The sequence below is a fragment of the Heterodontus francisci genome, chromosome 33 (assembly GCF_036365525.1).
Source record: "Heterodontus francisci isolate sHetFra1 chromosome 33, sHetFra1.hap1, whole genome shotgun sequence".
In the NCBI taxonomy this organism is placed as follows: domain Eukaryota; kingdom Metazoa; phylum Chordata; class Chondrichthyes; order Heterodontiformes; family Heterodontidae; genus Heterodontus; species Heterodontus francisci.
The window spans coordinates 52,633,301-52,656,606 of record NC_090403.1 but is presented as its reverse complement, the minus strand read 5'-3'; the positions used below and the strand labels follow the sequence as shown (position 1 = coordinate 52,656,606).

Genomic DNA, 23,306 nt, shown 5'->3' with positions numbered 1-23,306 from the left:
TGCACAGCAGACAGCGAAGATGGAAATTATTGAGTTTCTTTTCCTGGTAGCTGTAAGTTTCCCATGTTTCACAGCCATACAGCAAGGTGCCGAGAACACAGGCCTTATAAACCTTCAGCTTGGTCCTGAGGGTCAGCTTGGTGTTATCCCGTGCATGTTGCACGAGTTGGCTATAGGTGGTAGCTGCTTTCCCAATGCGTGTAGTGAATTCTGCATCAAGGGACAGATTGTCTGTCACCGAGGGCCCAAGGTAGCGGAATTTGCTAACCACTTTCAGTGGGGTGTTATTAAATTATTTTTATATTAAGGGTGTTTTTAAGGTTCCCAGGCTTCATTGCTGTGGGACAGAAAGAGCTTGAAGATTTAAGAAAAGTTGACCCTGGGCTGGGATGTGAATGAGGGAGTGTTTGAGATGGGCCTGGAAAATGGAAAAATATGCCTAATTAGATTTGTATTTGTTCCCAGAAGCTGCATGGCTGCAAATTAATCCATAAAGAAATTTCAGATCCTGAACTTTTGTTACATACTTACTTTCGCTAATACTTACAGTATATAATGTTCATAAATACCATCATACTTGCAAGTTTTGACTGTTGAGGCGTGATCTAATTAAGGGTTCAAAAATTATAAAAGGTAATTAATAGGATAGAAGAAAACTATTTTCTTTGGGGGAATGCAGAACAACGCGTCACAGTTCTTGCCTCAACTGTTCACTTTTCTGCAGCAGTGTACTGTTTCTAAAATATGAGGCCATGTATTAAATTAACTTTTTGAAAGAATGTCATGGGCATTGGTATTTCATACATAGCCATTTAGGGTACAAGTAATTATTGTATTTGCTTTATTTGTTCATCTTTCAACTGCTATGCATGGCCTTTTAAATACATTGACTTGAGAGGAAGGTCTTGTGCAGAAGACCAGCCGTGTCTCTCTTTTGGGTGAAAAAAGCAAGATACTGTAGATGTTGGAAATCAAAAGTAAAAACAGAAAATGCCAAAAACACTCACTAGGTCAGGCAGCATCTGTGGAGAGAGAAAGGTAGGGTTAACATTTCAGGTCATTGACCTTTGTTAAAACTGTCAGCTCTTGTTGGAGATGGTCATTGTCTGGCACTTAAGTGGCACGTGATATCTGTGCCACACATCAGTCCAAGGCTGAATGTTGTCCAACTCTTGCTGCGTGCAAGCATGGACTGCTTCGGTATCTGAGGAGTTGTGAATTGTACTGAACATTGTGCAATTAACAGCAAACATCCCCACTTCTGACCTTATGTTGGAAGGAAGGTCATTGGTGAAGGAGCTTAAGATGATTGGGCCTGGGACACTATTCAGGGAACTCCTGCAGTGGTGTCTTGGGGCTGAGATGATTGGCCTCCAATAGCCACAACCATCTTTGCTTATGTTTGGTATGACTCCAACCAGTGAAGAGTTTTCGCCCTGATTCCCATTGACTTCGGTTTTTCTAGGGCTCCTTGATGCCACACTCAGTCAGATGCTGCCTTGATGTCAAGTACAATCAATCTCACCTCACCTCTGGAATTCAGCTTTTTTATCCATGTTTGGACCAAGGCTGTAATAAGGTCTGGAGCTGAGTGGCCCATGCAGAACCCAAATTGAGCATCAGTGGGCAGGTTATTACTGAGTGAGTGCTGCTTGGATAGCATTGTTGACGACACCTTCCATCACTTTCCTGATTATTGAGAGTAGATTGATGGGGCGGTAATTAGCCGGATTGGATTTATCCTGCTTTTTGTGGAAGGGACATAGCTGGGCAATTTTCCACATTGTCGGGTAGGTGCCAGTTTGGAACAGCTTGGCTAAGGGCATGGCTTGTTCTGGAGCACAGGTCTTCAGTACTGTAGCCGCGATGTTGTCCGAGCTCATAGCCTTTGCTGTATCCAGTGCCTTCAGCCATTTCTTGATATCACTTGGAGTGAATCGATTTGTCTGAAGACTGGCATCTATGATGGTGGGGACCTCAGGAGGAGGCTGAAATGGATCATCCACTTGGCACTTCTGGTTGAAGATGGTTGCAAATGCTTCAGCTTTGTCTTAGCACTGACATGCCAGGCTCCCCCATCATTGAGGATGGAGATATTTTTGGAGCCTCCTCCTCTGTTTGTTTTTTTGTTTAATTGTCCACCATCATTCATGACTGGATGCGGCAGGACTGCAGAGCTTTGATCTGATCCATTGGTTGTGGAATCGCTTGGCTCTGTCCATAGCATGCTGTTTCTGCTCTGTAACATGCATGTAGTCCTGTGTTGTAGCTTCACCAGGTTGGCAACTCATTTGTAGGTATGCCTGGTGCTGCTCTCCTATACTTTCATTGAACTAGGGTTGATAATCTTAGAATGAGAAATATGCTAGGCCATGAGGTTACAGGTTGTAGTTGACTACAATAAAGGGAGGATCATCCCATAATCACTATTGATGGGTGTAATTTGCAGAGTCTTGGGAGCAAGTCACTCCCTTAAATTGGCCACCATTGGTACACCCAGGCGACCATAAAATCATTGGAGAGAAGTAGGATTTTTGCACTGCATCTTGACTACTGTCTCAACTTCTGGTTGCCAAGTGCAGATCAAGTCCAAACATCTTAGATTTTACTTTTGGCAATGATTAATGAGCACTGAGTGCTTTAATCAGAGGAATTAGCAGCAGTTGATTGTTCTTTGCAATAAAGAAAATATTTTGATAAATAGAATTGATAGCTTACCACAATACAAACATTAATGACCTTTATTTGAGTGAGAAAAATATTTTTCATTTTATAAATGTTTTTTGCTCATGCTTTTTAAATCATTTCACACCAAATACCATTCCCTGACTAAGAGTATATCTAGTGCCAACAGTTCTAGGCTTCTGTCAGTGCAACTTATAACTTGGCCACCTGGAAGTACATGGGTACAGCACAGAACAACTTGATGGCTGCTTTCCTTTCTGCCCCTCTGTGGGGAAAACACTGCATTTTCTGTGCCTTTGTTTGGGGAAATCAAGGCATACATCTATATTCAAGCAGTCCCTACTCGCCTATCTCGAATAACTTGCCTACATGGACAGAATCTCATCCCCTTTTATTTTAAAAGCCTCAATTACCAAAGCCTATTCTGATAACTGAGAGCCCTTAAACTAAGTATCATTTGAGAGGCTCTCCTCTCCTGGTTCAATGAAAGTATAGGAGAGCAGCATGGAAGATGGCAGGATCCCCAAGGACGCATTGTACAGCGACCTCGTCACTGGTATCAGACCCACCGGCCGTCCATGTCTCAGCTTTAAAGACGTCTGCAAACGCGACATGAAGTCCTGTGACACTGACCACAAGTCGTGGGAGTCAGTTGCCAGTGATCGCCAGAGTTGGCGTACAGCCATAAAGGCGGGGCTAAAGTGTGGCGAGTCGAAGAGACTTAGCAGTTGACAGGAAAAAAGACAGAAGTGCAAGGAGAGAGCCAACTGTGTAACAGCCCCGACAACCAATTTTATCTGCAGCACCTGTGGAAGAGTCTGTCACTCTAGAATTAGCCGGTATAGCTACTCCAGGCACTGCTGCACAAACCACTGACCACCTCTAGGCGCTTACCCATTGTCTCGCGAGACAAGGAGTCCAAAGAAGAGAAGAAGAATTCGAGAGGCTCTCCTCTGGACCATTTCCAGGGCTTCATTAATCCCACACTATGTGAAGGGATAAAAACTGGGCAACTGGGCACCATATTCTTGAAGTGGATAATTAGGACTTTGTACTTGTTTTATATTTCATACTCCTAGGTGTACACCATAACAACTTATTCATTGTTTTACCAGCCTCATCACATTGATAATTTGCCTTCAATGTTTTGTAAACTCCCAGGTCCTCCTTCCACTCCACCTCGAGTGGTGACCCCAGAGGGTGTATACATGCCTGAAATTATTCTGGCACAAATGCATCATGCTACACGTCTACATTTGGAGGGCATCTGCCATACATTTTCATTCTCCTAGTGTGTCTAGATTCTGCCCTGCAGACTACTTATTTTGTCTGAGGCCTTAATTCCTGTACATATCTTTGTGCCATCAGCAAATGTGTGGACTGTTCCCCAATGCTTTAATCCAGATCATTAATAAGGATGGTGAACAACAAAGGACTTAACATGAATCCCTGATTCTGTTAGTGACAGGCTGCCACACACAGCTGCTACCATTAATAACTACTCTCTGTTTATACAGACACAATTAATTCTCTTTCAAACCTAAAATCTGCTGCCAATCTCTCCAAAATGGATCATTTGCTTAGCAGTGTTTTGTGCAGCATTATACCAAAGGCATTTTGAAAATCAAGATATAGTTAGCCTATTCAACTTCCTTCACCCAACAACTTTGTAACATCCTCAATAACTTATATAAGTTGGTGGGACTCATTTTTTCCAGAAACCATGCCGGGACCATGCTGAGATGAAACATAAGATTGAGAGGGATTGATAGGGTAGATGCGGAGAGGCTATTTCCCCTGGCTGGAGAATCTAGAACTAGTGGGTATAGTCTCAGAATAAAGGCATGGCCATTTTGGGTTGAGATGAGATGAAATTTCTTCACTGAGGGTTGCGAATCTTTGGATTTCTCTACCCAGGGGGCTGTGGATGTGTATGTGATGCCTGTACCAAGGACAGTTGCTACAGGCAGGTTTAATGTGATCTACATTTGGTTCCAATGATGGTGTATAGAGAATACAATAATTTGAATTCACAAAAGCAGTGTTGGAAATCTGAAACAGAATTTCTCTCCACATATGCTGCCTGACCGGCTGAGTATTTTCAAAATAATTTGTGTTGTTGAGATTGCAACAAATAAAATTTTAGAAGGGATTTAATGTTCTAATTAATTGAATTTATCACTGAATATATGTAGGTGGGATATTGCTGTAATTTTTGGCAAAAAGTAAATAGATGGAGCAGTGGATTTTTTTTTAATTGAGAAACTTTGGATGAAGGGCCAAAGTCCATAGACACCATCAAAGTTGAAAAGAATAGGAGAGAAGACGAAGTAGCACCAGGCTTAGGCTTAAAAAAAATCCAAAGATTTGATTTTTAAAACTACAGAAATAAAGATTGAGAAAGATGAGTTTAACAGTTTTGAGGTCTTGGGAAAGAATGTGATGGATTTAAACAATGTACTGAAATACTACTCTGATTAACTTGGTAGATTGAAATAAAAGAAGCAAGTTAGAAGAAATGTAAAGATAAAACTAAAAGTCATGTATAAAAATAATGTTGACAGTTTGAAACTGGTTTTCAGAGTGTGGGATTCCATAGCGAGTCAACTGATCTTTACAGCCCTACCATTTAGTCCTTGCTCACGTGGAGACGATAAAGCAGTCTAGCAGTCCAGTTTAAATCATTGCAAATATACTGTGGTCTGTAAAGCAAACTGGCCAAAGAATAGTTCATCTTTAACTTTTGACAGGCTATTGACTTCTTGCTATTTTGGGGTGTGATTGTAATCTGGATAGTTACTTTAGTGTGATTTCATTAGAAAATAGAGCCACATAGATTAATTGTTCTCAGTAAGCTAGTTGACCATGCATTTAACTACACAAAAAACTATCAGAAGCACAGGTAAATAATATAGCTACTGATTAGAATTGGGGTCACGTATCTGTCCCTGGGACTTTGAGGAGGAGACGAGGAAAAATATAGGAATAATAATGCTGTATTTCGGGAAACTGTGCTGATGGGTTTAAATAATCGAGTGTCTTAATCGAGTGACTACAGCAAGGGTTTTAAAATCATATTTTACTATAAATCATTGTGTGTTCTATTTGAATGATGCATGAGACATTTCAGTGGTTTATATATAATTTTATGTGGATATTAATTTGTTCATGATGAGTTTCAGATAGACCTACCAATGGGGATGCCTGTGACGTGATCTTAAACTGTGTATCTAAGTTATCATGGTCACCACAGAAGGATTAAATGATTGAACATAATGCATAACATGTTTTACAAACTAGATTAAAAAAGCCAAGCTAAAGATGTGCAAAATCTGTTGAACAGATGAGATACTAGAAAACCACTCTGATTATGACACACCAGTGACAAGATTCAAATAAATTGAATATGTTTTGGAATTGGCTGCAACTTGAATGACCACTGCAGTATAAGCAGTACTTTCATGTCAACAACAGTTCACTTATGCATTTTGAGCCATAGAGTGAGTCTTTGAATCTGTCGGGTCTGGTCCATGTAAAATTGATTTTAAAATGTTTTATGTGGTATATAATGGCAACATTTTCTGACTGGGATGCAAAAAGGGAGGGATACTTTGTAAAAGAGTGAACATTTTTTTTTTAGTTAAAATGCATTTTGCTTATTTTAAATCCATTGGATTTCTGGAAGACAATTGTACTTGGGCATTATCACTGTTTAGCTGTTAGATATTTGTGCAGTTATCCGTTCAATCAGTCTCAGTTTTTCCTTTACTTGTATTTTAAATCATAATAGCAGTCAGTGCTGGCAGTAAGGAGACAGCAGGAAGGTCATCAAAACAGTCAAGTGATGATCTGGTTGAAGAAGTGAGATTTCTTTATGTCTCTGTTCCCATTTGATAAAATAGTTGGAGCCCTGCATTGTATGTTCTCTTCTGATCATGCATTTTATATATGATGGCGAACTTTCATGTATCTCAGTCAGGACACGCACTACCTGGTGTGATACATAGGGCTGGATTTTTAAAGCCCATTGGGAGCGTAAGTAGGTGCGCATACGATTTGAAGGTCGGCACTGGCTCCTGCTGCCTCCGGAATACGAAGCTATTTTTAAAGGGATGCCAGGAGGGAGGGAGAGGGAAGCCCACACACCTCCAATTAATTGCCTGTTGAGTTCATTGTGGAGCTCATTAAAAGGCTTGTCAGGAGCAGCTTGAGTTTCATTGGAAGGGCATGGGGAAAGTACTGTGTCTGGAGCATGGCAGGATGTAGACGACGTGAACAATGCAGAGGGCCATGAGGGCTATGGGACGGGCTGATTTCCATAATGCAGGGACTCCAAAAAAAAAGCTCAGCTGCTCCAAAGGTGCCACAGAGAAGCCATTGCTGGAGCTGTAAGACTTGCATATGTCAGTGGTGAGTGGTAGGAATCTGGAGAGGACTTGAGTCTTCTGGCATCACTTGGACAGTTGGGGTTGGCAGGGGAAGGCCTGGTGAATGCACAAAGCCCAGCTGAGAGTTCAGATGGGAACAGGCTACTCCTGACTTTGGACAGAGCAGCCAGGATGAGCTTCAGCAGATGCAGCCTCCTGGACAGGAGGAGGCCAGAGGAGCACAGTGGTTGCGGGTGGTGGTGGTGGTGGGGGGGGGGGGGTGGGGTGAGTTGCAAGGGGACGAAGGCAATACCCAAAACATTGGTTCTACTCCCAAGAATCAGCTACTTGCAAATGAATGCCAGCGCCTTAGGAGACTATGCCTATCCTGGCAGATGATCTTGGACATTTGTGCTCTTATCCACAATGACCTGAGGCCCTGTGGCCCCCATGCCACTCCCTCACCTGCTGCCGTCAAGGTCACTGTCGCCCTGTATTTTTATGCAACTGGGTCATTCCAGAGATCAGCTGTGGACCTAGGTGGTATATTGCAGTCGGCAGCTCATCACACTATCAGGCAGGTCATGGATGCCATATTCAGGAGAGCTGGGAAATACATCCACTTTGACACAGATGGGCTAGCGCAGGCGCAGAGGGCTTTGGGCTTTGCCGCCATTGATGGATTCCCCCAGTTCCGGGGGGGTCATTGATTGCACCCAACTAGCCATCAAGGCACCAACAGACCAGCTAGTCAGATTGCTGAACAGGAAGGGATACCACTCATTGAATGTCCAGCTAGTCTGTGACCACAGGAAGCAGATCTTGCAGGTATGCTTCTGGTTCCCAGGCAGTTGTCATGACTCCTTTATCCTGTGAGTCCCAGGTGCCATACCTCTTCAGGCCCACATCCAGACTCCAAGTGGCTGCTGGGAGATAACAGTTATCCCCTAAGGAGGTGCCCCCTGATGCCCATCTGAAACCCAGACACGGATGGAGGGAGGCGCTACAACCAGAGCCATCTTCTAACATGGACCTGCATTGGACAGACCATTGACGCTTCTGTTGCCTTGACTGGTCAGGTGGTGACCTCCAATACAATCTAGCCAGAGTGCTCCATATCGTGGTAGTCTGCTGTGCCCTGCACAACATTACAATGCAAAGAGGCCTGGAGATAGATGAAGAGGAGATGCCACTCCACCTTGGAGAAGGAAGGGCTCACTCAAGAGGTGTCTGGCGAACTCTGGCTGAGATGCCTGCGGCTTCCATTTTCATGTTTCAGGTGTCCGTTGGGGCTCCTCGACAGCCTGCCGCGCCTGCGTCATTGCTTGGGCTGCCTCTGTTACAGCGCCTAGTACACAGATGGTTCTTGAGTTGGAGGGGGCGAGGGGCCAAAGGGTGACGCCGATGTTCCAAGAGGTGACCCCTTCATCAGCCACTTTGACCATCTCTACCCTTTCCTGACGCCCTTGGCTGATGGATGAGGCCATTGACTGGGACGCAACAGGCATCCACTTGGAGCACCTCTGCGCCATCGTGATACTGAGTGGTCTATGCTAGAGAGTCTCACTCTTTCTGTGAATATCAGCGTGCTGTTCCTGCACCCACTCAAAGTGGTGCTGCATATGGCTCTCCGAGTTTGCCCAATCTATCAATGGAGGAGTTCCATCAGTTACATCCCTGAGTTATGACAGAATACAAGCGATGCATGGACTCCTCAAGGGCTCAGGGAACTCCGACCGACAGACAGGAACTTAGTTGCCTTTGGTTCTCAAAGAAGCCTCTCCTAGTTTGTGACACCCAAGGCCTAGTGTCTTTGCCCAGTGATGCACTGCTGTGTCTGTCCTCCGAGTGGGACTACCCACAGCTGACTCTGCCTCACCATCTTCCTGCTCTTGTGGGATGTGAAGTTCACCCGGTGCTCCCCTTTGTACGCTATTCTGCGGCCCGATCAAGATGAATGTGTCTCTGCTGGTGGAAGGTGCTAAGGTATGATGTGACTGTGCAGGTTCAATGGAGTCCGCCCCACCCCACCCCGCCGAGGATGGTGGCGCCATTTGGGCAGGTCCACTTAGCTCTCCCTCTGCACTGGCCCTGTGCGATACACAAGAAAGTGGAAATGACGACTCATCCCACTCAAAAAGTACCCAACACAACCATTCCCTCAGTTGACAGCGGTCAAAGATTTATAGCACTCATTGGGAAGGAGTCTCCTGCATGCCCTTCATCTCAAAAAAAGCTAACCAATGACACAAAAACAAGAAATGCTGGAACCACTCAGCAGGTCTGGCAGCATCTGTGAAAAGAGAAGCAGAGTTAACGTTTCGGGTCAGTGACCCTTCTTCGGAACCAATGACACTGTTGCTCACGGGCTCCCATTTCTCCATCCCCCACCGAATGGCTCGTGGGCACCCTGGCAATCTCCAGCGCTGCTTCCTCCATCCAGGTCAAGGTGTGCAATTAGGTGTCTCCCACCACCCGTTCTGGCCAGCTCTCGAACTGTATGGGCTCTCTTCTGCGGGATGAGAGGAGAATGGTTCATAAATAGGCTGCCCTCCCTCGTCTCTTCCAGTATGACATACACATGGGCAAATGCACCCCTTGATGTTTCCATCTAACTGTTGCCCCCATATGTGAAGGTGGCTTCTGTCTCAGTGTTACAACTGTACACTTGATCTATGTTAGGGAGAACTATGGACATTATGGGAGGTCAGCTCACTTTCATTCTGGTGCTTAGAGAGTTGGTGCCAATTCAACCGGGTGCTGCTCCACACTCCCCAGACCAAAAAGCAAGAAGTAATCGAACCGTTTCCTACACTGGGCCCAAGTCCTCCTGCTGACCTCCGTGGCCACTTTCATCCAAGCCCTTTTGGTCTCAATGGGCACATTTTTCCTTCCTGAAGCTAGGAAGAACACCTCTCTTCTCTCTGCAGCTGCATCACTCAGCACCTTTAGGGTGGCATCAGAAAAATGGGTGCTGTCTGGGATGCTTGCCCATGCCAACACTGGCCATCCGATCTCCCTGCTGCTCCATCCCTGAAGGCAAGTGCAAGCCCAGTCATCGCTGCCTCTTGCCTTTTAAAATCACCCTCTGTAACCTGGTCCTGCCTCCAGGATGCTTACAGCGCCTATAATTGGATGCTGGACTCACTCACGGGCTAATTAGGCCCTTTACATATGAAAATTGCTCAACGTGGGCGACACTGACATGGTACAGGGCTGGGACCTGGAAATGTTGTGGGCTTCGGATTCCTGATCCCGCAACAAAAATTCGGACCGTAAGAGTGTAGGATTCAATGGGTTTCACTCTTAGTCTGCAACTAGTTAGCTGATCTCAACCAGTAGTGGTGATGGAACTCCACTTAACCTCCGTGTCCCTGGGCAAGGAAGAGGAAATATTTAATGACCCCAGCTGGAACTCGTGTATCTATAGACGAAATAAAAACAAGAAATGCTGGAAATACGCAGCAGGTCTGGCAGCATCTGCGGAGAGAGAAGCAGCGTTAACGTTTCAGGTCAGTGACCCTTCTTCAGAACTGACAAATATTAGAAATGTAAAAGGTTATAAGCAAATAAAATGGGGGTGGGGCAAGAGATAACAAAGGAGAAGGTGTAGATAGGACAAGGTCACAGAATAGCTGACCAGAAGGTCATGGAGCAAAGATATGTTAATGGTGTGTTGAAAGACAAAGCATTAGTACAGAAAGGGTGTTAACGGACTGAAAATTGAACAGCCACAAGTACAAACATGAAAAAAAACAGTGGGTAAGCAAACTGAACAAACTAAGATGAAGTAAAATAAAATAAACACAAAAAAAAAATGTTTTTAAAGGAAAAAGAAAAAAATAACTAAAAATAAAAGTCAAATGGAGGGCCCGTGCTGCCACTACCAAACGCATCTTCCCCTCCTTTCCCTTGTCAACATTCTGAAGGGATCGTTCCCTCCGCGACACCCTGGTCCACTCCTCCATTACCCCCACCACCTCATCCCCTTCCCACGGCACCTTCCCCCGCAATCGCAGGCTTTGTAATACTTGCCCATTTACCTCCTCTCTCCTCACTATCCCAGGCCCCAAACACTCCTTTCAGGTGAAGCAGTGATTTACTTGTACTTCTTTCAATGTAGTATACTGTATTCGCTGCTCACAATGTGGTCTGCTCTATACTGGGGAGACCAAACGCAGACTGGGTGACCGCTTTGTGGAACACCTCCGCTCAGTCCGCAAGCAGGACCCCGAGTTTCCGGTTGCTTGCCATTTCAACACTCCCCCCTGCTCTCATGCTTACATCTCTGTCCTGGGATTGCTGCAGTGTTCCAGTGAACATCAACGCAAGCTCGAGGAACAGCATCTCATTTACCGATTAGGCACACTACAGCCTGCCGCACTGAACATTGAGTTCAATAATTTCAGAGCATGACGGGCCCCCCATTTTACTTCTCCCTTTTTTATATATATTTTTTTGTGTTTATTTTATTTTACTTCATCTTAGTTTGTTCAGTTTGCTTACCCACTGTTTTTTTCATGTTTGTACTTGTGGCTGTTCAATTTCCAGTCCGTTAACACCCTTTCTGTACTAATGCTTTGTCTTTCAACACACCATTAACATATCTTTGCTCCATGACCTTCTGGTCAGCTATTCTGTGACCTTGTCCTATCTACACCTTCTCCTTTGTTATCTCTTGCCCTACCCCCATTTTATTTGCTTATAACCTTTTACATTTCTAATATTTGCCAGTTCTGAAGAAGGGTCACTGACCTGAAACGTTAACGCTGCTTCTCTCTCCGCAGATGCTGCCAGACCTGCTGAGTATTTACAGCATTTCTTGTTTTTATTTCAGATTTCCAGTATCCGCAGTGTTTTACCTTTAATTTAGTATCTATAGATGACATGTAGGATAGTCTCCTGTATGTTGGTGATTCTGCTGATGTTTGTCTGAGCTCACTTTTGAATTATTACCATTTGGACAAGATGGCCAGGTACCCACCCTGACTCTCAGCCTTCAGAAAAATAAGGGAGGAAAAAACCCTAATTTTTTTTGGGCAAGTGTGGAATAGAGTTTATCCCAGAACTGTACTATTGATTCAGTATTTACAGTAGAGGAAGAGGATGGCATGCCGGACATCCCAAGGAAACTGATATTGAATCAGTGGCAAAATTAATAGGAACATAGGAACAGGAGTAGGCCATTCAGCCTCTCGAGCCTGTCCTGTCATTCAATGAGATCTTGGCTGATCCGCAGCCTAACTCCTTTGGCTCATATGCCTTAATATCTTTGCTTAACAAAAATCTGTCTATCTCAGATTTAAAATTAACAACTGTTCTAGCTTCAACTGCTGTTTGTGGGAGAGAGTTCAAAACCTCTACCACCCTTTGCATGAAGAAGTGCTTCCTAACATCTCTCCTGAATGGTCTGGTCCTAATTTTTAGACGATGCCCCCTAGTTTTAGAATCTCCAACCAGTGGAAATAGTTGATCTTTATCTAGCGTGTCTTTTTTCCTGTTACTATCTTGAAGACTTTGATCAGATCACCCCTTAACCTTCTAAATTCTAGCAAAAACAGGCCTTATTTGTGTAACCTCTCCTTGTAGCTTAACCCCTGTGTCCAGGCATCATTCTTGTAAACCTACGTTGCACTCCCTCAAAGGCCAGTACATCCTTCCAGATGCCCAGAACTGCTCACCGTACTCCAATGCAAGCAAAATAACAGTAATGAAGAAAGTAATGGCACGAAAGAATGACAAAACCCCAGGGTCAGATGGTTTACATCCCAGGGTTTAAAGGAAGGAGGGGAGAACATTGCAGGTTCCCAAATTGTAATTTTCCAGAGCTCCTCTTGATTTTGGAAACAGTTCCTTTAGATTGGAAAATTGCGTCTCACTCTGCTAATTAAAGGTGAGAGAGGAAAACCAAGGAATTACAGACCAGTTAGCTGAACATCTATTGTCAGGAAGTTACTAGAACCTATAATTAAGTTTAGAGTGACTGAACATCTTGAAAATTTTCAGCTGATCAGAGAGAGCTAGCATGGATTTTCAAAAGATAGGTCATGCCTGACGAAGTTGATTAAATTTTTTGAAGAGGTGATTAAAGTCGCAGACAAGGGCATATCTATGGATGTAATATTTTGGACTTCCATAAGGCCCTCATAAGAGGCTGCTAGCTGAAGTTGAAGCCTATAGAATTGAAGGCAAGTTTTGACTTGCTTAGGAAATTGGCGGAGTGGCAGCAGAGAGAGTAGTTATAATGGTTAGGTACTCTAATTGACAGGATATGACTAGTGGTCACCCGAAGGAATCTGTGTTGGGGCCTCAACTATTCACTGTATTTATTAATGGACTTAGATATTAGGTTAGAAAGACACACATCCAAATTTGGCTATGACACAAAGATAGGCAAAATTGGAAGCTCAAGGTTACAAAGAGATTAATAGATGACGTGAATGGGAAAAACTGTGTCAAAAGGATTCCAATATAGGCAAATGCAAGATCCACATTGGACCTAAAAAGGATAGAACATGGTACTTTCTAAATGGTGAAAACCCGGAGACTTCGAAATCCAGGTAAATAGATCATTTAAATGTCATGATCAGGTACAGAAAATAACCAACAAGACTAATGGAATGCTGGCCTTTTTATCTAGAGGACTAGAATACAAGAGGTTAGAAGTTTTGCTACAGCTATACAAAGCCCTATTTTAGACCACATGTGGAGTGCTGTGAGCGGTTCTGGGAATCACACCTTAGGAAGGATTTATTGGTCTTAACGGCAATGCAGCATAGACTAGAATGATACCTGAACTCCAAGGGTTAAATTATGAGGAGTGATTATACAAACTAGGGTGTATCCCTAGAATTTTTTAATTCATTCATTCGTGGGATGTGGGTGTCGCTCATTTATTGCCCATCCCTAATTGCCCTTGAGAAGGTGGTGGTGAGCTGCCTTCTTGAACCGCTGCAGTCCTTGGGGTGTAGGTACACCAACAGTGCTATTAGGAAACGAGTTCCAGGATTTTGACCCAGTGACAGTGAAGGAACGGCGATATCGTTCCAAGTCAGGATGGTGTGTGACTTGGAGGGGAACTTGCAGGTGGTGGTGTTCCTATGCATCTGCTGCCCTTGTCCTTGAAGGTGGTAGAGGTCATGAGTTTGGAAGGTGCTGTCGAAGGAGCCTTGATGAGTTGCTGCAGTGCATCTTGTAGACGGTACACTGCTGCCACTGTGTATCGGTGGTGGAGAGAGTGAATGTTGAGGGTGGTAGATGGGGTGCCAGTCAAGTGGGCTGCTTTGTCCTGGATGCTTTTGAGCTTCTTGAGTGTTGGAGCTGCACCCATCCAGACAAGTGGAGAGTATTCCATCGCAGTTCTGACTTATGCCTTGTAGTTGGTGGACAGACATTGGGGAGAGAGGAGGTGAGTCACTCGCCGCAGAATTCCCAGCCTATGACCTGCTCTTATAGCCACGGCATTTATATGGCTACTCCAGTTCAGTTTCTGGTCAATGTAACGCCCAGGATGTTGATAGTGGGGGATTCTGCGATTGTAATGCCATTGAATGTCAAGGGGAAATGGTTAGGTTCTCTCTTGTTGGAGATGGTCATTGCCTGGCACTTGTGTGGTGTGAATGTTACTTGCCACTTAGCAGCCTAAGCCTGGATGTTGTCCATATGCAGCAAGAACTGCACATGGTCTGCTTCAGTATCTGAGGAGTTGCAAATGGTGTTGGACATTGTGCAATCATCAGCGAACATCCTCACTTCTGACCTTATGGAGGGAAGGTCATTGATAAAGCAGCTGAAGATGGTTGGGCCAGGACACTACCCTGAGGCACTCCTATAGTGATGTCTTTGAATTGAGATGATTGACCTTCAAAAACCACAATCCTCTTCCTTTTGAGCTAGGTATGACTCCAACCAGGGGTGAGTGTTTCTCCTGATTTCCATTGACTCCAGTTTTGCTAGGGTTCCTTGATGCCATACTCAGTCAATGTTGTCTTGATACCAAGGGCAGTTGCTCTCACCTCACCTCTTGAGATTAGCTCTTTTGTCCATGTTTGGACCAAGGCTGTAATGAGGTCAGGAGCTGAGTGACCCTGGCAGAATCCAAACTGAGCGTCACTGAGCAGGTTACTTTTGAGCAAATGCCACTTGTTAGCACTGTCAATGACCCTTTCCATCACTTTGCTAATAATCGAGAGTAGACTGATGGGGTGGTAGTTGGCCGGGTTGGATTTATCCTGCTTTTTGTTTACAAGACGTACCTGGGCAATTTTCCACATTGCCGGGTAGATGCCAGTGTTGTAGCTGCACTGGAATAACTTGGCTAGGGGCGTGGCTAGTTCTGGAGCACAAGTCTTTAATACTATTGCAGGAATGTTGTCAGGGCTCATAGCCTTTGCAGTATCCAGTGCATTCAGCCGTTTCTTGATATCACGTGGAGTGAATGGGATTGGCTGAAGACTGGTGATGCTAGGGTCCTCAGGAGATGGATCATCCAGTTGGCCCTTCAGCTGAAGATGGAAGGAAATCCTTCAACCTTGTTTTTTGCATTGATGTACTGGGCTCCCCCATCATTGAAGATGGGGATATTTGTGGAGCCTCCTTCTCCTGTCAGTTGTTTAACTGTCCACCACCATTCACGACTGGATGTGGCAGGACTGCAGAGTTTAGATCGGATACATTGGTTGTGGGATTGCTTTGCCCTGTCTGTTGCATGCTGCTTCTGCTGTTTGGCATGCAAGTAGTTCTGTGTTGTAGCTTCATCAAGCTGACACCTCATTTTGAGGTATGCCTGGTGCTGCTCCTGGCATTCCCTCCTGCACTTTTCATTGAACCAGGGTTGGTCTCCTGACTTGATGGTAATGATACAGTGGGAGATCTGCTGGGCTATGAGGTTGCAAGTTGCGGTTGAATACAATTCTGCTGCTGATGGCACACACCACCTCCTGCGTGCCCAGTTTTGAGTTGCTTGATCTGTTTGAAATCTATCCCATTTAGCACGGTGGTAGTGCCAGACAACACGATGGAAGATACCCTCAATGTGAAGCCGGGACTTTATCTTCACAAGGGACTGTGTTGTGGTCACTCCTGCCAATATTGTCATGGACAGATGTATCTGCGACAGGTAGATTGGTGAGGTCAAGTGGGTTTTTCCCTCTTGTTGGTTCCCTCACCACCTGCCGCATACCCAGTCTAGCAGCTTTGCCCTTTAGGGCTTGGCCAGCTCGGTCAGTAATGATGCTACTGAGCCACTCTTGATGATGGATATTGAACCCAGAGTACATTTCGTACCCTTTCTACCCTCCATGCTTCTTCCAAATGGTGTTCAACATGGAGAAGCACTGATTCATCAGCCAAGGGGGGGGGCCAGTAGGTGGTAATCAGCAGGAGGTTTCCTTACCCATGTTTGACCTGATGCCATGAGACTTCATGGAGTCTGGAGTCAATGTTGAGGACACCCAGGGCAACTCCTCCCAACTGTATTCCACTGTGCTGCCACCTCTGGCGAGTCTATCCTGCCAGTGGGACAGGACATACCCAGGGATGGTGATGGTGGTGTCTGGGACATAGTCATACTCACGGATTTACACCTTACAGACAATGTCAGGCTGTTGCTTGACTAGTATGTGGGACAGTTCTCCCAATTTTGGCACAGGACCCCAGATGTTAGTAAGGAGGACTTTGCAGGGTCGACAGGGCTGGGTTTGCCCTTGTCGTTTCCGGTGCCTAGGTCGGTGCTGAGTGGTCCATTCTGTTTCATTCCTTTTCTTAGACTCTGTAGCGTTTGATACAACTGAGTGGCTTGCTAGGCCATTTCAGAGTGCATTTTAGAGTCAACCTCATTGCTGTGGGTCTGGAGTCACTCGTCGGCCAGACCAGGTAAAGACGGCAGGCTTAGAAGGTTAAGGGGTGATTTGATCCAAGTTTTCAAGATGTTAAAGGGAACAGAGAGGCTAGATAGAGAGTAACTATTTCTGCTGGTTGGGAAGTCTAGGGCGAGGTGGCGTTGTCTGAAAATTAGAGCCAGACCTTTCAGGAATGCAATTAGGAAACACTTCTACATGCAAAGGGTGGTACAAGTTTGGAACACTCTTGCACAAACAGCAGCTGATGCTGGATCAATTGTTAATTTTAAATCTGACATTGATAGATTTATGTTAACCAAAGGTATTAAGGGATTTGTGGCAGTGGTGGGTACATGGAGTTAGGTCACAGATCAGCCATAATCTCATTTTCAGACTACGTCCCCTCGCCCTAGATTCCCCAATGAGAAGATGGAACAGGCTTGAGGCTTACTCCTGTTCCTATGTTTCCTGTGTATTACAGCTGCATTCTTCCTGTGGTCAGGAAATTTTTGTGGGAATGAGGCTTTAGGTCTGAAGTAACGAGTCAGTCCCATGGGAAGCTTATTTTCTTTTACGTGTTTGGTGATAGCATATTTTATTTAAATTGGTATATTGCTGGTTATTTATTTGCATTTTAAAGAATGAATTGGAAAATCAGGTTTTTGAACTCTTGTAATAAATGTCTAGGTCAGTAAATATAAAATTACCTTTATTTGTAAATGGAATTAGAATCCTGTAATTTGATCTGGCTTTTTTGAATTTAAGAGGGGAAAACTGTCAACAGGATTGCTGATCAGCTTCTTTAGGAAATGGCTTTTAATTTGACACTGTTAGTTGTAACTGTGTCTATGCAAATTGTGTTTGTAAGTTTTATACAGTTTTGCTGTTAAATACATGCTTTTACTATTCAATGGTGGGTCGATGGTGGGAACTGAGGAAATGGCTTATTACCTGCACCCGCTTTCCCCCCCCCCCCCCCCCCCACTTCCCCTTCCCTGCTCCACTCTCTCAGCTCACCACCTCACAACCCCGTCCCAGCCCCCCCCCCCGCACCTTCTTCCCCCTGCACCCCCCCCACCCGCTTACAGCCCCCTTCCCAGCACCCCCTCACACCCCCTTCCCTCCACCCCTCCCCCTCGCACCCCCTCCTCCCACTGGCATCATCCTACACCTGTGTAGGGGCCCTAACAACCCCAATGCCTTGTGGGCCTCTCGGGAGAGACCAAGGCTAAGGGAGTAAACCCTAACAGAAAATCCGGAGCGGAACCCTGTAGGCGGTCATGTGTCACCTTTGGCATGTTTCCGGCAGTTCCTGCAGCCATACCGGTGCCAAACGTCGTGCTCTGCACTCCTTTGGACCCCACCAGAAAGGCCGAGAGGGGGGTTTTGACGATTGGGCAACTCTCAACCTCCATAAATTCGCCCAGGCATGCGCCATGGAGAGGTCACTCCATAGTTGCCTCACAGCGACTGAAACAACACGGAAGGCAGCAGTTACGGGTTATAAGTCCAGCTAAACTGGCGTAGAAACTGGGCGCCACGGGTTGCCTTTGTCAGTGGGAGAGGTCATCGCACCTCACTGGACAGCTACCGCCCGTCTCAAACCGGGCAGCCCCCGGTCAATAAGGTTCTGTCCCGCCACAGTCTACCTGCTTCAATGGGTGCTTGGAGCTCAGAGTCATTGCCCGAAAGGTGGACTGCAGCACCGCACCAAACAACACGAAAAAAGGAAAGAAGGTACCAGCCCTTCGCTTTGCAAGCTGGAAAGTCAGAACTATGTGTCCTGGCCTGTCGGAAGACCTTACACAAATCAACGATTCTCGGAAGACCGCCATCATTAACATCAGTAGACTCAATGTAGACATTGCAGCACTTTAGAAGACATGCCTCCCCGCGAGTGGATCTCTAGCAGAGCAAGACTACACCACCTTCCGGCAGGGCAGGGATCCTGAAGAACCAAGACGGTATGGAGTGGGCTTCGCCATCAGAAACTCCTTGCTCAGCATGATAGAGTCTCCCTCAAATGGCTCGGAACGCATACTGTCCATCCGACTGCTCACCACCTCTGGTCCAGTACACCTGCTCAGCATCTATGCTCCAACACTCTGCTCCCCACCTGAAGCTAAAGATCAGTTCTACGGGGAACTCCATAACATCATTAGCAGCAGCCCTAACACCGAACACCTATTCCTGCTGGGGGACTTTAATGCCAGGGTTGGGGCCGACCATGACTCATGGCCCTCCTGCCTTGGGCGCTATGGCATTGGAAGGATGAATGAGAACGGGCAGAGACTGCTTGAGTTGTGTACCTATCATAACCTCTGCATCACCAACTCGTTCTTTCACACTAAACCCTGTCACCAGGTTTCATGGAGGCACCCAAGATCACGTCGTTGGCACCAGCTAGACCTCATCGTCACAAGGCGAGCCTCCTTAAACAGTGTTCAAATCACACGCAGCTTCCACAGTGCAGACTGCGACACCGACCACTCCCTGGTGTGCAGCAAGGTTAGACTCAGACCAAAGAAGTTGCATCATTCCAAGCAGAAGGGCCACCCGCGCATCAACACGAGCAGAATTTCTCATCCACAGCTGTTACAAACATTTCTAAACTCACTTGTAACAGCCCTTCAAAACACTCCCACAGGGGATGCTGAGACCAAGTGGGCCCACATCAGAGACGCCATCTATGAGTCAGCTTTGACCACCTACGGCAAAAGTACGAAGAGAAATGCAGACTGGTTTCAATCTCGTAATGAAGAGCTGGAACCTGTCATAGCCGCTAAGCGCATTGCACTGTTGAACGACAAGAAAGCCCCCAGCGAGTTAACATCCGTAGCACTTAAAGCAACCAGAAGCACTGCACAAAGAACAGCCAGGTGCTGCGCAAACGACTACTGGCAACACCTATGCCGTCTTATTCAGCTGGCCTCAGACACCGGAAACATCAGAGGAATGTATGATGGCATTAAGAGAGCTTTTGGGCCAACCATCAAGAAGATCGCCCCCCTCCAATCTAAATCAGGGGACATAATCACTGACCAACGCAAACAAATGGACCGCTGGGTTGAGCACTACCTAGAACTGTACTCCAGGGAGAATGCTGTCACTGAGACTGCCCTCAATGCAGCCCAGCCTCTACCAGTCATGGATGAGCTGGACATACAGCCAACCAAATCGGAACTCAGTGATGCCATTGATTCTCTCGCCAGCGGAAAAGCCCCTGGGAAGAACAGCATTACCCCTGAAATAATCAAGAGTGCCAAGCCTGCTATACTCTCAGCACTACATGAACTGCTATGCCTGTTCTGGGACGAGGGAGCAGTACCTCAGGACATGCGCGATGCCAATATCATCACCCTCTATAAAAACAAAGGTGACCGCGGTGACTGCAACAACTACCGTGGAATCTCCCTGCTCAGCATAGTGGGGAAAGTCTTCGCTCGAGTCGCTCTAAACAGGCTCCAGAAGCTGGCCGAGCGCGTCTACCCTGAGGCACAGTGTGGCTTTCGTGCAGAGAGATCGATTGTTGACATGCTGTTCTCCCTTCGTCAGATACAGGAGAAATGCCGTGAACAACAGATGCCCCTCTACATTGCTTTCATTGATCTCACCAAAGCCTTTGACCTCGTCAGCAGACGTGGTCTCTTCAGACTACTAGAAAAGATTGGATGTCCACCAAAGCTACTAAGTATCATCACCTCATTCCATGACAATATGAAAGGCACAATTCAACATGGTGGCTCCTCATCAGACCCCTTTCCTATCCTGAATGGCGTGAAACAGGGCTGTGTTCTCGCACCCACACTTTTTGGGATTTTCTTCTCCCTGCTGCTTTCGCATGCGTTCAAGTCCTCTGAAGAAGGAATTTTCCTCCACACAAGATCAGGGGGCAGGTTGTTCAACCTTGCCCGTCTAAGAACGAAGTCCAAAGTACGGAAAGTCCTCATCAGGGAACTCCTCTTTGCTGATGATGCTGCTTTAACATCTCACACTGAAGAGTGCCTGCAGAGCCTCATCGACAAGTTTGCGGCTGCCTGCAATGAATTTGGCCTAACCATCAGCCTCAAGAAAACGAACATCATGGGGCAGGACGTCAGAAATGTATCCATCAATATTGGCGACCGCACTCTGGAAGTGGTTCAAGAGTTCACCTACCTAGGCTCAACTATCACCAGTAACCTGTCTCTAGATGCAGAAATCAACAAGCGCATGGGAAAGGCTTCCACTGCTATATCCAGACTGGCCAAGAGAGTGTGGGAAAATGGTGCGCTGACACGGAACACAAAAGTCCGAGTGTATCAAGCCTGTGTCCTCAGTACCTTGCTCTATGGCAGCGAGGTCTGGACAACGTATGTCAGCCAAGAGCGACGTCTCAATTCATTCCATCTTCGCTGCCTCCGGAGAATACTTGGCATCAGGTGGCAGGACCGTATCCCCAACACAGAAGTCCTCGAGGCGGCCAACATCCCCAGCTTATACACACTACTGAGTCAGCGGCGCTTGAGATGGTTTGGCCATGTGAGCCACATGGAAGATGGAAGGATCCCCAAAGACACATTGTACAGCGATCCCGCCACTGGTATCAGACCCACCGGCCGTCCATGTCTCCGCTTCAAAGACGTCTGCAAACGCGACATGAAGTCCTGTGACATTGATCACAAGTCGTGGGAGTCAGTTGCCAGTGTTCGCCAGAGCTGGCGGGCAGCCATAAAGGCGGGGCTAAAGTGTGGCGAGTCAAAGAGACTTAGCAGTTGGCAGGAAAAAAGACAGAGGCGCAAGGGGAGAGCCAACTGTGTAACAGCCCCGACAAACAAATTTTTCTGCAACACCTGTGGAAGAGCCTGTCACTCTCGAATTGGCCTATATAGCCACTCCAGGCGCTGCTCCACACACCACTGACCACCTCCAGGCGCTTACCCATTGTCTCTCGAGATAAGGAGGCCAAAGAAGACTATTCAAAATAGTGAATCCTGAAATGTGGATTTTCTAAACTCCTACTTGGGTATTTATTGTAACAACCTATTGAAGACCAAAAACATGGAGATTTTATGTAAAAAGTGAATAGAATGTGGATCCGTTTTGAATAGTCTATGGTTCTGGCTGTAAATTGTCTTTTCTGTTGAGATGCATCCAATATGGATAAGGTCAATGGTTTGTATAGTTTAAGAATAGGATTATTGTCAGTTTAAATATTCATGCCAACAAATGGAAAAGTTTACCAAATGCAGTCTTTTTTTATTGAATGTTTGACCACAATGGAGTGACAAAGGGTGAACTTTTTTTTACCGTATATCTGCTGTCATATTTCATACCTTTTTTGCACTGTTTCCCATAGTGAGACAATTTGTGTCCCTGAGACTACCAGGACATATGTACGGTGTGAAAAGGGACAGCTAGACATGAGGGCCTGTAATTAGAAGGAGCCTCTTGTCATAGAAGTATGGAATAGTACAGGTCAGAAGGAGGCTATTTGGCCCACTGAGTCTGCACTGACTCTTTGAAAGAGTCATCCGGTTAGTCCCACTCCCCTGCTCTTTCCCCATATACCTGGAATTTCTTTTTCCTTCAAGTATTTATCCATTTCCTATTTCAAGGCTATTATTGAATCTGTATGCACCATCCTATCAGGCAGTGCATTCCAAATCCTATCCACTCACTGCCTAAAAAAAGTTTTTCTTCGTATCACCTCAGGTTGTTTTGCTAATCATCTTAAATCTGTACCCTCTGGCTGTTGACCCTTTAGCCACTGGGAACAGTTTCTCTTTGCTACTCTATTTAAACCCTTCATGATTTTAAGTATGCATATCAGATCTTCTTGTAGCCTTCTCTGCTCTCATAGAGAGATACAGCACTGAAACAGGCCCTTCGGCCCACCGAGTCTGTGCCGACCAACAACCACCCATTTATACTAATCCTACATTAATCCCATATTCCCTACCACATCCCCTCCTACATTAATCCCATATTCCCTACCATTCTCCTACCTACACTAGGGGCAACTTGCAATGGCCAATTTACCTATCAACCTGCAAGTCTTTGGCGGTGGGAGGAAACTGGAGCACCCGGCGGAAACCCACCCGGTCACAGGGAAAACTTGCAAACTCCACGCAGGCAGTACCCAGTACCGAACCCGGGTCGCTGGAGCTGTGAGGCTGCGGTGCTAACCACTGCGCCACTGTGCTCTGAGGAGAGCAACCCCAGCTTCTCCAGTTTATCCATTTAACTATAATCCCTCATCCCTGGAACCATTCTTGTAAATCTCTTTTTTTTTTCAAAGCCTTCACATCCTTCCTAAAGAGTGGTGTCCAGAATTGAATACAGTACTCGAACTGGGGCCGAGCTAGTGTTTACATAGGTTACCTAGCTTTTGTACTTGATGCCTCTATTTACAAAGCCCTTAGTAAATATTTTT

At 45.8% G+C, this 23,306-nt stretch overlaps 1 protein-coding gene across 7 annotated transcripts in view; it reads left to right on the top strand.

The window, feature by feature from the left end:
* LOC137348208 (rho GTPase-activating protein 23-like) overlaps positions 1 to 23,306 on the top strand; it is a 515,957-nt gene that overhangs the window by 274,797 nt on the left and 217,854 nt on the right. The gene's annotated exons all lie outside the window — the stretch shown is intronic.